This window comes from Biomphalaria glabrata, chromosome 1 (assembly GCF_947242115.1).
Source record: "Biomphalaria glabrata chromosome 1, xgBioGlab47.1, whole genome shotgun sequence".
Taxonomy (NCBI): Eukaryota; Metazoa; Mollusca; class Gastropoda; family Planorbidae; genus Biomphalaria; species Biomphalaria glabrata.
In genome coordinates, this window is record NC_074711.1 from 17,756,421 (window position 1) to 17,772,506 (window position 16,086).

General features: G+C 35.1%; 1 long non-coding RNA gene across 1 annotated transcript; it reads left to right on the top strand.

The window, feature by feature from the left end:
* Positions 1–268: 268 nt before the first annotated feature.
* LOC129925724 (uncharacterized) lies at positions 269–15,079 on the top strand. The gene is made up of 3 exons (XR_008777458.1): positions 269–413; positions 8,136–8,287; positions 14,946–15,079. It is a non-coding gene; the product is annotated as an uncharacterized LOC129925724 (long non-coding RNA).
* Positions 15,080–16,086: the final 1,007 nt, after the last annotated feature.

The following is a 16,086-nucleotide window of genomic DNA, read 5'->3' on the forward strand; positions in this document are numbered from 1 at the left end:
CTCCTTTACTGTCTCATATGCACCGACCCTCACACAGAATCTCACGCAAACCCTCACAGATACGCACTACCACTCTCATCCACTGACAGCAACAAGGTGCACACATACACATAAATAAAGGGGAAACTTGGTCGTCTGCTACTCTGTAGCTGAGTACATTCTCGTGTAGCTGTCTCTGTATGCACCTCCACACAGCCAGACGAGAAATAAGAAACATCCACATACAAAGGGCGGGAAACATGTCGTGGCAATGCGGCACGAGGGAACATCGTCTGCCAGAATCTATGTGACTGGACTCGCACATTGTCCGGTGTAATGTATGACCGGAGCCACTGACTTGTAGATGTTCCTTTTTTTCTGGACCGGAAGTAACAAGGAATAATATTGTAGTTCAGGCAGACGATTGATCAAAGGTCAGTATCGACGGGATTTAAATATGTCAACGCTGGCGACCAGTGTATCTAAGTTTACATGGCAAGGCTGGTTTGGGGTCATTTTAGTGTATTACTCATTCGAACTTTCCATTAAAAAAAATAGTTAGAGTTAACTTTAAAGAAAATATTGTCATAGAAATTAATTTTACAGAATCAAATGCAGACATGTGTTTATTTTGGAAATCCTATTCGCAATCTCATGACTTACAGACTTGTCTTCATAACAGAAGTTAGAGATTTGACATTATAACTTTATAACTAGCTAAACAGAAAACTCGTGGTGCTTAACATGTAGACATTTAATTACTTCTGGTGATTTTCACTATAGAAATGTGATGGCGTTTTGAAAAAAAAAGCGTTAAAAGTAAGAAAGATAAATAGAGATTTGTAATAGACAAAATAAACAATGTCGTTGACGCCATATTCAAAGATCACTGTTGCCAACTACAGAATAAAAATGACTTTGTGCTGCAAGAGAAAGTGCCTAGATTCTATAGTGATGAAAAGTGCACAATATTTGTTACACGTAACTATCTTCTTTTTTTTAAGTAACGTCTGTGGTATATAAGATAAGACAAGATAAGATATGGTTTATTTAAACATTTAAATATAATATTATATAAATATAAATTAAATATAAGCCATCAGTCAGTCAGTTGGTTCTCTATTAGCAACTTATTGTTAGTCAATATCGTTCCGCGACATGTTCCCAATAACATCAAATAAAATGACGGTACTCTGTTTAGATCTAGATCTCCATCAAGTAAATCTCTATCAAGTAAATCTCTATCAAGTAGATCTCTATCAAGTAAATCTCTATCAAGTAAATCTCTATCAAGTATATCTCTATCAAGTAAATCTCTATCAAGTAAATCTCTATCAAGTAAATCTCTATCAAGTAAATCTCTATCAAGTAGATCTCTATCAAGTAAATCTTTATCAAGTAAATCTTTATCAAGTAAATCTCTAACAAGTAGATCTCTATCAAGTAAATCTCTATCAAGTAAATCTCTATCAAGTAAATCTCTAAATAGTAAATCTTTATCAAGTAGATCTCTATCAAGTAAATCTCTAACAAGTAGATCTCTATCAAGTAAATCTCTAACAAGTAAATCTCTAACAAGTAAATCTCTATCAAGTAAATCTTTATCAAGTAAATCTCTAACAAGTAAATCTCTATCAAGTAAATCTCTAACAAGTAAATCTCTATCAAGTAAATCTCTATCAAGTAAATCTCTATCAAGTAAATCTCTATCAAGTAGATCTCTATCAAGTAAATCTCTATCAAGTAAATCTCTATCAAGTAAATCTCTAACAAGTAGATCCCTATCAAGTAAATCTCTAACAAGTATATCTCTATCAAGTAAATCTCTAACAATTAGATCTCTAACAAGTAAATCTCTATCAAGTAAATCTCTAACAAGTAGATCTCTATCAAGTAAATCTTTATCAAGTAAATCTCTAACAAGTAAATCTCTATCAAGTAAATCTCTAACAAGTAAATCTCTATCAAGTAAATCTCTATCAAGTAAATCTCTATCAAGTAAATCTCTATCAAGTAGATCTCTATCAAGTAAATCTCTATCAAGTAAATCTCTATCAAGTAAATCTCTATCAAGTATATCTCTATCAAGTAAATCTCTATCAAGTAAATCTCTATCAAGTAAATCTCTATCAAGTAAATCTCTATCAAGTAGATCTCTATCAAGTAAATCTTTATCAAGTAAATCTTTATCAAGTAAATCTCTAACAAGTAGATCTCTATCAAGTAAATCTCTATCAAGTAAATCTCTATCAAGTAAATCTTTATCAAGTAAATCTCTAAATAGTAAATCTTTATCAAGTAGATCTCTATCAAGTAAATCTCTAACAAGTAGATCTCTATCAAGTAGATCTCTATCAAGTAAATCTCTAACAAGTAGATCTCTATCAAGTAAATCTCTCTGTGGAGTGAAACATACAAGGAACGAGCTATTCTAACAAAATCGTATGCTAGAGAATAAACTCAAGTCTGAACAAAAGTAAGAGCTTGTAATATTATAATTGGTAACTTAAACCATAAAACTAATGGGTTACCTAGACCAATGACCCCCAGGCTATTGATTCATTAATTTTGCTAGACTGTATTCTGAGTTGACCACCTGGAGTGATAATGGAAGGATAGGGACGAGGATAGAAAAAGAAAATGGAAAGGAATGGACATCCCAGACATCGTATTGATTGCTACAAAGTAACAGATTGAATGGATGCTAGGAAGAAAGGTAAGGTACACAGGTACAACTCCAGTTTGGACAAAGATTTTTAATAAAGCTTCAGTACTGGTGAAACACTCATTAAAAGTTTTCAGATAATTTTTTCCACCTTCAAATAGGTAAAAGCAAACAAAGAACTATTGAATAAGTCTAAATCATGGGCGTCTCGATCATCCTTGCGGGCAAGACAGTGAAATAATTGTAAACATTTCTGTTGTAAAAGAGTCTGTTTGCCAGTTTATCTTTTGTTATATAGATTTCTTCAAAAAAACAAAAAATTAGTTTTACGCCTATCCATTTAGTCATGTATGTTAATTAGAGACCTAAACTTTACTAAATCCATTTAGTCATGTATGTTAATTAGAGACCTAAACTTTACTAAATCCATTTAGTCATGTATGTTAATTAGAGACCTAAACTTTACTAAATCCATTTAGTCATGTATGTTAATTAGAGACCTAAACTCTACTAAATCCATTTAGTCATGTATGTTAATTAGAGACCTAAACTTTACTAAATCCATTTAGTCATGTATGTTAATTAGAGACCTAAACTCTACTAAATCCATTTAGTCATGTATGTTAATTAGAGACCTAAACTTTACTAAATCCATTTAGTCATGTATGTTAATTAGAGACCTAAACTCTACTAAATCCATTTAGTCATGTATGTTAATTAGAGACCTAAACTCTACTAAATCCATTTAGTCATGTATGTTAATTAGAGACCTAAACTTTACTAAATCCATTTAGTCATGTATGTTAATTAGAGACCTAAACTTTACTAAATCCATTTAGTCATGTATGTTAATTAGAGACCTAAACTCTACTAAATCCATTTAGTCATGTATGTTAATTAGAGACCTAAACTTTACTAAATCCATTTAGTCATGTATGTTAATTAGAGACCTAAACTTTACTAAATCCATTTAGTCATGTATGTTAATTAGAGACCTAAACTCTACTAAATCCATTTAGTCATGTATGTTAATTAGAGACCTAAACTCTACTAAATCCATTTAGTCATGTATGTTAATTAGAGACCTAAACTTTACTAAATCCATTTAGTCATGTATGTTAATTAGAGACCTAAACTCTACTAAATCCATTTAGTCATGTATGTTAATTAGAGACCTAAACTTTACTAAATCCATTTAGTCATGTATGTTAATTAGAGACCTAAACTTTACTAAATCCATTTAGTCATGTATGTTAATTAGAGACCTAAACTCTACTAAATCCATTTAGTCATGTATGTTAATTAGAGACCTAAACTTTACTAAATCCATTTAGTCATGTATGTTAATTAGAGACCTAAACTTTACTAAATTATTGGGCTTTGTTTTTGTTTTTTTTTACTCCAGCAACTTATTCCATGCTCTAATGGCACTAGGATCAAGAAAAACAAAACAAAAAAAAAAGATTTAAAAAAAAAAAGACAATATCTCCTTCTAGCAGCTTATGGAGCGATTAGTTTGCTCCTAATAACTAATGAATGTTAGATTTAAAAAAGCAATGGAACGTTTTTACCTTGCCCTATTCCCCCCTCCCCCTTGAGTAAAGGACCTGGTTAAGCGAATGTATTCTTCTACTAGACTTCATAATATTCTAATGATAGGTCTATAGATCTAGTCGGTGCGCCAAATGTTCCCGAATTTTTACAACTCTTTAATGAATAGGGCCTACATGCGGAAATACCCGATGACCTTTAGTCTGTTAAACTAAAGTATCTTCTAGTCCTCTAGATCAGGGGTGGGCAAATTACGACCCGCGGGCCACATGCGGCCCTCGATAGAAAAAAAGTTGCCCACCCCTGTTCTAGCCAAATATAAATTGAAAAATTACAACCATTTCCCAAAGATATACATCTACTGTTCAATCTGCAGGAAAATTGTTAGAGCCGTTTTTGAGAAATTTGACCAGTTTTTGAGAAATTTGCACAGTTTTTGCGCACTCCGATTGTGTGACCTAAATAGGAACCTGAACAAATTTATCCTTCACCTTTGAGTCTTTCTAATTATTTTTTTAAATGACGTGCTTTCTACTTACTCATTATTCCCCTCTCCTGAAGTTTCTCTAAGTTTTGAGAATTTTCTAATGGTGATCAAATGTGAATATTTATTTGTTAAAAGCCAAGCTATTATATGTTTCTTTTTAACAGTTTTCTTAAATCGAGAGGTTCCAAATACAAGATTCCATAGTTACTGTTTCTTTATGAAAACATTGAAGAATTTTAGCTCTTACTTTTAGGAACTGAGCACTGCTAGCACAGCATAAGTCCAGCTTTATATACATCTTTCAGCATATAAAACACTGAACCATAATCTTGAAATACAAAAAAAAAATTTAATAAAATACTCAGAAAGAAACAAAAATAAAGGCACATTCCTCGTCCCATATGCTAGGACAAATTTGTACAAATACTCCTTCTTCCCTAGTGCTATTAGAGCATGGAATGGGTTGCCTGAGCTAGCCAGAAAAAACAGTGACTTGGCGGAGATTAGGTCATTGATTAATATGCATGACTAAATGCATGACGCGTAGGACGTAATCATCTTCTTTTTGAAGTAACGCCTGTATCATACAAGATTATATATATATATATATATATCATGGGCGTAGTCAGGGGGGGGGTTAGGAGTTCAAACCCCCCCCCCCCCCCCGAAATGAAATCCCCCCCCCCCCCCGAAGGGAAGTAGTCGGAATTTAGTGACTGATTTTTTGCTTTGATTTTGTTTATTTTAGTTGAGATTTTAATACTAAACCATGATTTGCCCCAGCACAACCAAAGGGGTTTTGAGTTTAAAACCCCCTACCAGGGGGTTTTGAGTTTAAAACCCCCTACCAGGGGGTTTTGAGTTTAAAACCCCCTACAAGGGGGTTCGAGTTTAAAAACCCCTACCGGGGGGGGGGGGGTCGAGTTTAAAACCCCTACCAGAGAGGTTCGAGTTTATGGATAAAAATACATCTTCAGTGTAAAAAAAAAGCAAATTACGCACTCAAAATGCTATGAGCGTTGCCAAAAGGGGTTTTGAGTTTAAACCACCCATTCAGAGGGGTTTGATGCTAAAAATACCGCTTCAATATAAAAAAAAAGCAAATTACATACTAAAATTATTTGCGCGTAGCCAATCCAATCGGGGGTTTTGAGTTTAAACCCCTCTTCTACAGATGGCTTTTTTTTAAAGTTTAAAACCCCTCCAGATGATTTTCAGTTTAAGCTCCCCCTACAGAGCATTTTGAGGTGGAAAACCCCCAACAGATGATTTTGACGATAAAACTTCTCTTTTCGATATAAAATCTAAAGCAAACTACAGTCACTTAATTCCAAGAGCGTATTCAAGTGAGGTTACACATTTTTACCAGTGGCTGGGCTCCATTAATAAACTGCAGTGAATAGTCATCTGCCGAAATTGAAAATCATTAAATGTGGCTCAACAAAGATGGCTAAGACAGATTTTAGGAGTCAGTTATAGAGATCGGGTCTAAATCAAGGAAATCCTATGCTGAACTGGGAGTCGACCCCTTAGTAAGATTGTGCGAGAGCGACGCATGAGGTTTGCGCGACACGTTCTCCGACAAAATGAATTACGCATAAGAAGAGTTGCAATGATATCCTAGTACAATTTAGCGCCACACTTTCATGGAGGTCTTCAGAGCAGGTGCCAGTGACAGATTTTTGTGGAAACATCTTGCCGCCAAATACGCCGAACGGCGCGGGAGGGTCTAAGTCAGTAAGAATAGCAGATTAGGTTTTTGAAATAGCTGGATAATACACTGAAGATACCTCAGAATATGCATTTTGTTAGCTTTCAATACAGGAAATAGTGCTTGGCGGCGGGGCTATGCCCCGCGCTGGGGGAGCTCCCGGCGCTCCCCCAGACCCCCTTGCTAGCAATATCGGGGAGTTTACAATGTTTTCACTATCTCCAGAAAGTACCTATTTTAGAGTAAGAATGAAGGGTCAGACGCCACTCATTCATGGAGGTCCTCATGGCGGGTGGGAAGGGGCTTCAGACATTACCAGTGACAGATTTTTATGGAAACAGCTTGACTTCAAATGCTCCGAACGGCGCGGGAGGATCTAAGTCAGTAAGAATAGCACATTAGGTTTTTGAAATAAAACTTTTTAATAAATTATTATATTATTCATAAAGATCTGTCCCCACTGTAAATCTGCAAATAGCACACTGGGAGCTAGCACATAAAATAAGACAATGCATTCTCCCACAAAGGGATCATTGATAAAGTGATGATATTGCAATGAAAATAACCTGCACATAAACATTAAAACAGTGAAACATTCAAATGAAAAGAAAAACAAAATGAGACCATATGTCAATAGAGTCCATAAAATGAGTTCCTTAAACTCAACTATTTGACTTGCTAGTAATAGCGGGGGAATCTACAATTTTTCCACTAACTCATGGAAGAACTTATTCTAGGGCACAATAAACGTCTTCCGAAAGAATGAAGGGTTAGAATGTAATAAAGATTATGTACACACACACACATAAATACATATAATTTTTTTTCCACGGGGGGGGGGGGAGGGAGAAAAAAATCCCCCCCAACCCCCCCCCCCGAAAAAAAATCCTGGCTACGCCCATGATATATATATATATATATATATATATATATATATATATATATATATATATATATATATATATATATATATATATGTAAAAATAAATTGGAACTATTTGATATGTAGAAACTTAAGGTGTAACATCGAGACACAAACCACAATGAAAGTCACAAGTATGGCTTGAACACCAAAACTGAATTTCTCGTAAGTTTTTTAAATGATGAAACAGGAAGTATTGAGAGCAGAGATGGTGGTCATTGTTTATTCCTGATCTAAGACAGACGCTGTGGCGAACAGATGGTAGATGGGTAATGTAGGTTATAAGGCAACTGGCTATTAGAAGTGCATACGGAGTGGAATATCTCTTCAGAGTATACTGTAGATTTGACTTGTAGGTCAGACATGTTGAAATCATATCTTATCTTCTTATCTTATCAAATACAGACGTTGTTTCATGTGTGTATACATGGACACATTTGTATAATCTGGCTTGTATCCCAAGGTAAGGCTTGTCTCTGTATGAGTATCAACTTAATAATATTTGTAATTCTTGCCATAACTCTTTAATCATGAACAAGGGATGTAATCAAGATATTGATCGGAATAAGTTGTAGTAGTTTCTTTTTTTTTCACATTTATCTTTGAGATATTTTAAACTTTTTAAAAAATTAAATACAAAGTGATGAGACTTTTATTTCAGCTGTTGTTTTAAAAACGTATTGTACATTTACTCACATACTTGAGAACATCATTGAATGGGCAGTTGTTAATTAAATGAAGTGCACTCTCTACTGTCACCAGGTGGAGCCGTCAATTTATTTATCCTTTTGTCTACATGTACACATTTATCCCTATTCAGACAGGCGATAAGCTGAACATTTTTCATTGAGTCATCGCAGGAAGTCAAGTTTTGAATGAACAGTTTGTACAGGGGAAGATACTCTTGTCTATAGTTGTTTGTTTTTTATAGCCACACATGAAAATGTCCCAAAGCATTTAGTCAGCTCAAAGGTAAGCTTAGTTTTTTTATAGTACCAATTATTTCTATAATTTATCACTGTACTACTTACCTACCAGCGTTATCTTTTTAAAAATTAGATTTTGAAATGTTGGCAAGTACTTTGAAGACGGATATCAGTAATAATTCTAGCCCCATTCAACTCATCTTGAGCTGTTAACTACGTACATCTCTAATCCACACGTAATGTCTTCTCTTGAATGATCTCGTTACAAAGTCACATAAAACAAAAACTTGTTTTCATTTATCGTACAATCGATTCATTTCCTTTCATAACGAATGTTCGCACGCTGTGTATTGGATAGAAGTGGAGCCTGGCCCCGGGGGGGGGGGTGCAATTCATTATTCTAATACAGCGCTATTTATTAATTAATTTATTTATATCCATATTTGTGTATGTTTGTGTACAGTAGGCACATGGGAAGGGTGGGGGGGGGGGGTCGTTATCTCTTTTATGGGATAATTAAAAAGATCACAAAATCAAATGCTTATTAACATTGTCCTTGGGTATATACCACCATTTGCATACCTACAACATTGATACTGAATCAATTGTAAGCTAAAAAAGAAGTGCATAAACATTTTACTTTAACTACCGTCCATAATTCAAATATAAAAACCAAAAATCAGAATAAAGCATATCAAATATTTCCATATGAAATTGACAAGCCGAATAGACGGAGATTATATGTATAATTCTTTTTTTTTTTTTTTGGTTTGTAGGGGGGCGCTGAGAGGGAGTTGCAGGAAAGGGGGCGAGGTAAGGTGATCGGAATAAAATAAAGTATTAAATGCCTGGGAAAAATGAACGGTGGACAATACTAGTCCAATTATAAAAGGAAATAATAATTAGACTTTAGAAGAACCGCATTCTAACTGTGGACACATAAATAGATTACAAACATAATTAAATCTTTGACCAGAAAAAATCAATTCAACAATGAGAAATTAAATACAAGAAAAGAAAACTTAAATACAAGAAAAGAAAACTTAAATACAAGAAAAGATAACTTAAATACAAGAAAAGATAACTTAAATACAAGAAAAGATAACTTAAATACAAGAAAAGATAACTGCATCAGCGTGAAGCAAGGGAGACACGAGTTGTCGATACAAACAAAAAAATGTGTGTAAAAAAACTAGCGGCCAGTAATGAATAGGGGAGAGGTATTGAATACCAGTTATTGTATCAATCGTTGGGGACGATGTCCCCTCATTAGCGTTCAGGGCCCTGGGTTCATCGATGCGTCCACTTGAGCTGGGACTGACAGGCTAGAGATCGAGATTAGGACAGCTAGTGCGCATGTACGCACTGACAGACAGACAACGCAGACAACCTCAACTACCACGAGAAAGAAGCGGAGACAAAGCAGTGTGAGAGCAGAAATAAGGCCGAATATAATCTTTAGGGTTGAACTCATTTCTGTCTCTACTGAAGTCTTGTTAACTCGTTGTGATAACTTTGTATTTGACCTTATCTCGTTGTGATAACTTTGTATTTGACCTTATCTCGTTGTGATAACTTTGTATTTGACCTTATCTCGTTGTAATAACTGTGTATTTGACCTTATCTCGTTGTAATAACTGTGTATTTGACCCTATCGCAATGTGATTTTGTTGGATGAGTTTCAGACAAACCTTCAAAAACAAGAACTATTACGACTTAATCTAATCCTGCATGATGGCGGAGTTGCGGTGGCTGAGTGGTTAAGCGCTTGGCTTCCGAACCTGGAGGTCCTGGGTTCGAGTCTCGTTGATGACTGGATTTGAATACTGGGATTTTTAGGACGCCCCAGTTTCCACCTAACTCAAATGGGTACCTGACTCTAGTTGGGTAAAATAAAGGCGGTTGGTCGTTGTGCTGGTCACATGACACCATGCTCGTTGACGGTTGGCAAAACAACAGACCTAAAGATCACATGGTCTGAAAGGGGTACTTTGCTGCCATTTTTTTTTTCACGTATCAGTAAGAGCGTCGATTATATTTCTTTACACTAAAACAGTTTTTAAATTAGTGAAAATTGAAAAAAAAAAGATATTTTTGTTTAAACTTGAAGAAACAACAATTTTTAAAAATCCATTGTTTCAATGAAAACTTTTTTTCATTATTAAAAAAATAACAATGTACAGTACCAAAAGTCGCTATTTCGCTACTTTTCGTGCCGTATGCACGCTGGAATGTCGTTCGGTTTTCTTTTTGGTCCCAGGTTCATTCTCTGCTCGCTGCCATACCCTTCGTCCTGCGGGAGGTTTGGGCTAGGAAGTAAATTATGTTCAATTCTGAAAGAACATCCGAAACATGTAAAACATTTTACAAACATTAAAAAGAAAAAAAAAAGATTTAATAAAGAAATAGAGCTTATAGAGTATAAAGTATAAAGTATAATACTAATAACGGCTAAATTGAGTATTTATAGCGGTACACATTTTCTGCCAAGTTCATTGTGATTTAGGACTCCTGATTACTGAATGTCTGGTCAAGATATTAATGCATTATTTGATAATCCAAAACTTATTAGTGAGCATATAATTTAAATATGATAACTTCAAGTCTTGAAACGTTCCGTCCTCCATTTGTATCTAGTCCAGTATGTTACAGCCGCTCTGTATCTAGTCCAGTATGTTACAGCCGCTCTGTGTTACTGACGACATGTGGAAAGATTCATTTTCTTGGCTTCTATCCAGGACAAGTCAAGCATATAACTTAAGTATGATAACTTCGAGTCTTGAAACATTCCGTCCTCCATTTGTATCTAGTCCAGTATGTTACAGCCGCTCTGTTTGTAATTTTATAAACGGACCATCGCACCAACACTCTAAAAAAAATTCATCTGCGGGTATTGAGCCGTACGTCAACAGAAAGTATAATATACAGGGAGACAAGCGTTATACGTAGTAGCTTCCCTTTATTAAGAGAGATAATCGCTGATCTTTAGCTACACCAACTTGGATCGTACTACAAGAGCACTTACATACTGTACTATATAGAAAAAGGTCATCCGGATATTTGACGTTCCGGATAACAGACGTTTGGATCAACGATCTTCTACTGTACACATTTAAAGTGTCAAGCTTTATCAAATTGTGGAACTAACATGGAAAGAACAAAAATTTGGCAGTTTATTTCATTGGTTTGCATTTTGTTTAATACGTCTACTACCACAAGTGGAGAAGACCGAGCAATGTTGTGTTTATAACCGGAAGTCTCGTTTTGGTAACAACAAGATAGTGTGACTGTGCTCATCATGATGGCTACTTTGAAATCAAACTTGGGCCGCAGGAGGTCTTGTGCCGTCTTCCCCCCGGGTTTCCCTAAGCCTGGTATTTAACATATCAAAGTATCAAACATGTTTACTTTGCTTGAAACGTCACCTTACACGCAGACTAAGTTTCTACTTAAAAAAAAAAACAAAAAAAAAAGTTTGACGCTTGAGGAAATCAAAACCTGTCTTCCATTCCATCTCCTACCTAAGAATAGAAATGTGTTTCACATCGATAGACAAGAAAAAAATATTTTTTGATATAAATCAATAAATGTTGGATTAGATTAAAAAGTTTGCTCTGGAAATGTTTACGTATTCTCTTGTAGATCTAATATTGTCATTATGTAGTCAGTATGTTCGTGTCTGCTTCCACTTCCGTTAGTGCAATTTTTTCTTTGCTTTTGTTTTAATTTTTTTTTAACCCTGAACACTTCTTCTAAACTGCCTGTGTGACATTTGCGTCACAATCTGATGTCTCTGAGAGAATAAAACTCGCGTCATTACCTTAGAAACTTAATCGTTGCTTATTGTTTCAAATATCGATTTATTTCAAATGTCATGCCTCTTTATGAAAGTTGTTTCCATTGTTTTGTGTTTTCTGTCATGTAGATTAGCCAATCGTCAAGCAATTGTATTTCCTGGCGTTGTTCAAATTATTACATTTTTAAACTTGATTGTTGTTAACCTTGTCTTGTCTATACCTTAACTATCTGTGTTGTGTTTTTGTGAGATTTGTGTTGTATTTTTGTGAGATCTGTAATATTTGTTGTGTTTTTGTGAGATCTGTAATATTTGTTGTGTTTTTGTGAGATCTGTGTTGTTGTGTTTTTGTGAGATCTGTGTTGTGGTTTTGTGAGATCTGTAATATTTGTTGTGTTTTTGTGAGATCTGTGTTGTTGTGTTTTTGTGAGATCTGTGTTGTTGTGTTTTTGTGAGATCTGTGTTGTGTTTTTGTGAGATCTGAGTTGTGTTTTTGTGATATCTGTGTTGTGTTTTTGTGAGATCTGTGTTGTTTTGTTTTTATGAGATCTGTGTTGTTTTGTTTTTATGAGATCTGTGTTGTTGTGTTTTTGTGAGATCTGTGTTGTTGTGTTTTTGTGAAATCTGTGATGTTGTGTTTTTGTGAGATCTGAGTTGTGTTTTTGTGATATCTGTGTTGTGTTTTTGTGAGATCTGTGTTGTTTTGTTTTTATGAGATCTGTGTTGTTTTGTTTTTATGAGATCTGTGTTGTTGTGTTTTTGTGAGATCTGTGTTGTTGTGTTTTTGTGAAATCTGTGATGTTGTGTTTTTGTGTCATCTGTGTTGCGTTTTGTGAGATCTGTGTTGCGTTCTCTTGGGTTTTTTCTGTGTCTGTTTTTTGTTGTTGTCTGAGTCTTGCTGTCTATGCTATATTGTCTGCGTTTTTGTATCGTGGTTTGTGTTGTGTTGTCTGTATTAATTTTCTTTGTTTGAATGTTTTGTGTTGTCTGTTTTTGTATATTTCAATTATATTTCCAAGTAATCAGCTGTACGGCTTCATTTTGTTCAATCTTTCTAACTGCCCACAGACATTTTGTTCACTCTTTCTAACTGCCCACAGACATTTTGTTCACTCTTTCTAACTGCCCACAGACATTTTGTTCACTCTTTCTAACTGCCCACAGACATTTTGTTCACTCTTTCTAACTGCCCACAGACATTTTGTTCACTCTTTCTAACTGCCCACAGACATTATGTTCACTCTTTCTAACTGCCCACAGACATTATGATCACTCTTTCTAACGGCCCACAGACATTATGTTCACTCTTTCTAACTGCCCACAGACATTTTGTTCACTCTTTCTAACTGCCCACAGACATTATGTTCACTCTTTCTAACTGCCCACAGACATTATGATCACTCTTTCTAACGGCCCACAGACATTATGTTCACTCTTTCTAACTGCCCACAGACATTTTGTTCACTCTTTCTAACTGCCCACAGACATTATGTTCACTCTTTCTAACTGCTCACAGACATTATGATCACTCTTTCTTACTGCCCACAGACATTATGTTCACTCTTTCTAACTGCCCACAGACATTTTGTTCACTCTTTCTAACTGCCCACAGACATTTTGTTCACTCTTTCTAACTGCCCACAGACATTTTGTTCACTCTTTCTAACTGCCCACAGACATTATGTTCACTCTTTCTAACTGCCCACAGACATTATGTTCACTCTTTCTAAAGGCCCACAGACATTATGTTCACTCTTTCTAACTGCCCACAGACATTATGTTCACTCTTTCTAACTGCCCACAGACATTATGATCACTCTTTCTAACGGCCCACAGACATTATGTTCACTCTTTCTAACTGCCCACAGACATTATGTTCACTCTTACTAAAGGCCCACAGACATGATGTTCACTCTTTCTACCGGCCCACAGACATTATATTCAGTCTTTCTAACGGCCCACAGACATCATGTTCACTCTTTCTAAAGGCCCACAGACATTTTATTCACTCTTTCTAACTGCCCACAGACATTATGTTCACTCTTTCTAACTGCCCACAGACATTATGTTCACTCTTTCTAACTGCCCACAGACATTTTGTTCACTCTTTCTAAAGGCCCACAGACATTATGTTCACCCTTTCTAACTTCCCCAAGACATTATGTTCACTCTTTCTAACGGTCCACAGACATTTTGTTCACTCTTTCTAAAGGCCCACAGACATTTTGTTCACTCTTTCTAAAGGCCCACATACATTATGTTCACTCTTTCTAACTGCCCACAGACATTATGTTCACTCTTTCTAAAGTCCCACAGACATTTTGTTCACTCTTTCTAACTGCCCACAGACATTATGTTCACTCTTTCTAACTGCCCACAGACATTATGTTCACTCTTTCTATCTGCCCACAGACATTTTGTTCACTCTTTATAAAGGCCCACAGACATTTTATTCACTCTTTCTAATAGCCCTCAGACATTATGTTAGCTGTGTTAAGCTGTTTTCCTTTTTTTTTTTCTATTGATTGCCAAATGTTTTAGTTTTTTTTGTTTTTTTTTGTAAATTCAATTTCATTATATTTCCATGGTTCTGTTTTTTTTTTTTTTAGTAGTAATGTGCATCGATAAATACACTAGAGTTGACTAAATCACTAAGAGAATTGTAGACTTATAATAAGAAACTATTTTATAATCATGTTAAATAGTGTTTTTGTTTTTTTTATTTAAATCTAATTATGCAAAGTCTCTGAGTTAGAATAATTTTAAAAATTACATTAGATGATCATAAAATTTTTATTTACTTTTGTGACTTAATTTTCAATAGAGTCTTTGGGGAAATAAAAGTAATTTTTAGTTCATTAAATCGTCTCTGCTATCAATATATACAATATTACATTTATATTTCTAGACTCATGCATCAATAACACGTCTACTAAAAACATTTGAGCAACTAAAATAGTCAAAGCAAAAGTGATGGAATTGAATATAGTTTTACTTCCTGACTGGCGAGTCGATACAACAAACAAAATCCGTTCCACTGGTAAGAACATTTACATTTTGACTTCCCCTTCTCCTCCTGAGATTATTGTAGTTAAGATAAAGGCGAGTCTCTGGAAGGTCCACAAGAAAGGAAGGGGTGTAGGAGGTTGGACTTGACGTCATGAGGAAATTGAGACCAGGGTCTTATGTGAATCGTTCTATACAACTTGAAGTGGACACTATGAGGTCATTAGTAGTGGACCCGATAGAGCGGATAGAGAGATAAGCAAATTACTCGAGACTCAGCCGGTCCAATTGTCTCCTCTAGAGGGAGGTCGGTAGGAGTGGGAGGCAGTAGTGCGTTCAATTCTTTTTTTTCTAGAACCTCGTTATTTTTTTTTATTATACATTTCATGGCAATTAATTTTAAGTCTCAACAATTTCAAAAGAAATCTCTGGGCTTGTCGTTCTATCATCAGCTACGTGGGAGCTGTGAGAAACATTAGTAGCAATGCGAAGTTATTTTATGTTAGGAATGCTTCAAATACATAACAACAAAATGTACGATTTTAGGGGAAGTGAAAACTATAAGGTGTCAATCACAACAAGTATGGCTGTCAGTAAGTGTAAGATCAGCACTGGGTCTAGATTAGTCTAGCTAGAAGAAAGTAATAAGAATATGTGTTAAAGATTATTTACATAATGGAAAGAAATGAAAACATATTTCTTTGCGGTATTGTTGCTAATGGACCAACCCAAGAAAATAAATGGCTACAAGCTAATATTTACTGTTGTTTAAAAATGCACTAGAGTTTTTAGCGGCCCCCAAAAAGGGGAAAAGACGCTATTAGTTTTGTGCGAAATGTCTGTCCGTCTGTCCGTCTGTCCCGTTTAGATCTCGTAAACTAGAAAAGATATTGAAAATCCGACATCACAATATTTTAGACCATTCAAAGTTCTGATGCAACGGCTACTTTTTTTTCTGAAAGCGAAAAATCAAATTTTAAAAATCAGTTATGCAAGCAGTTTTTTTAAGAGAAAAAGCTAATTAGTATGCATTATAAGTTAGA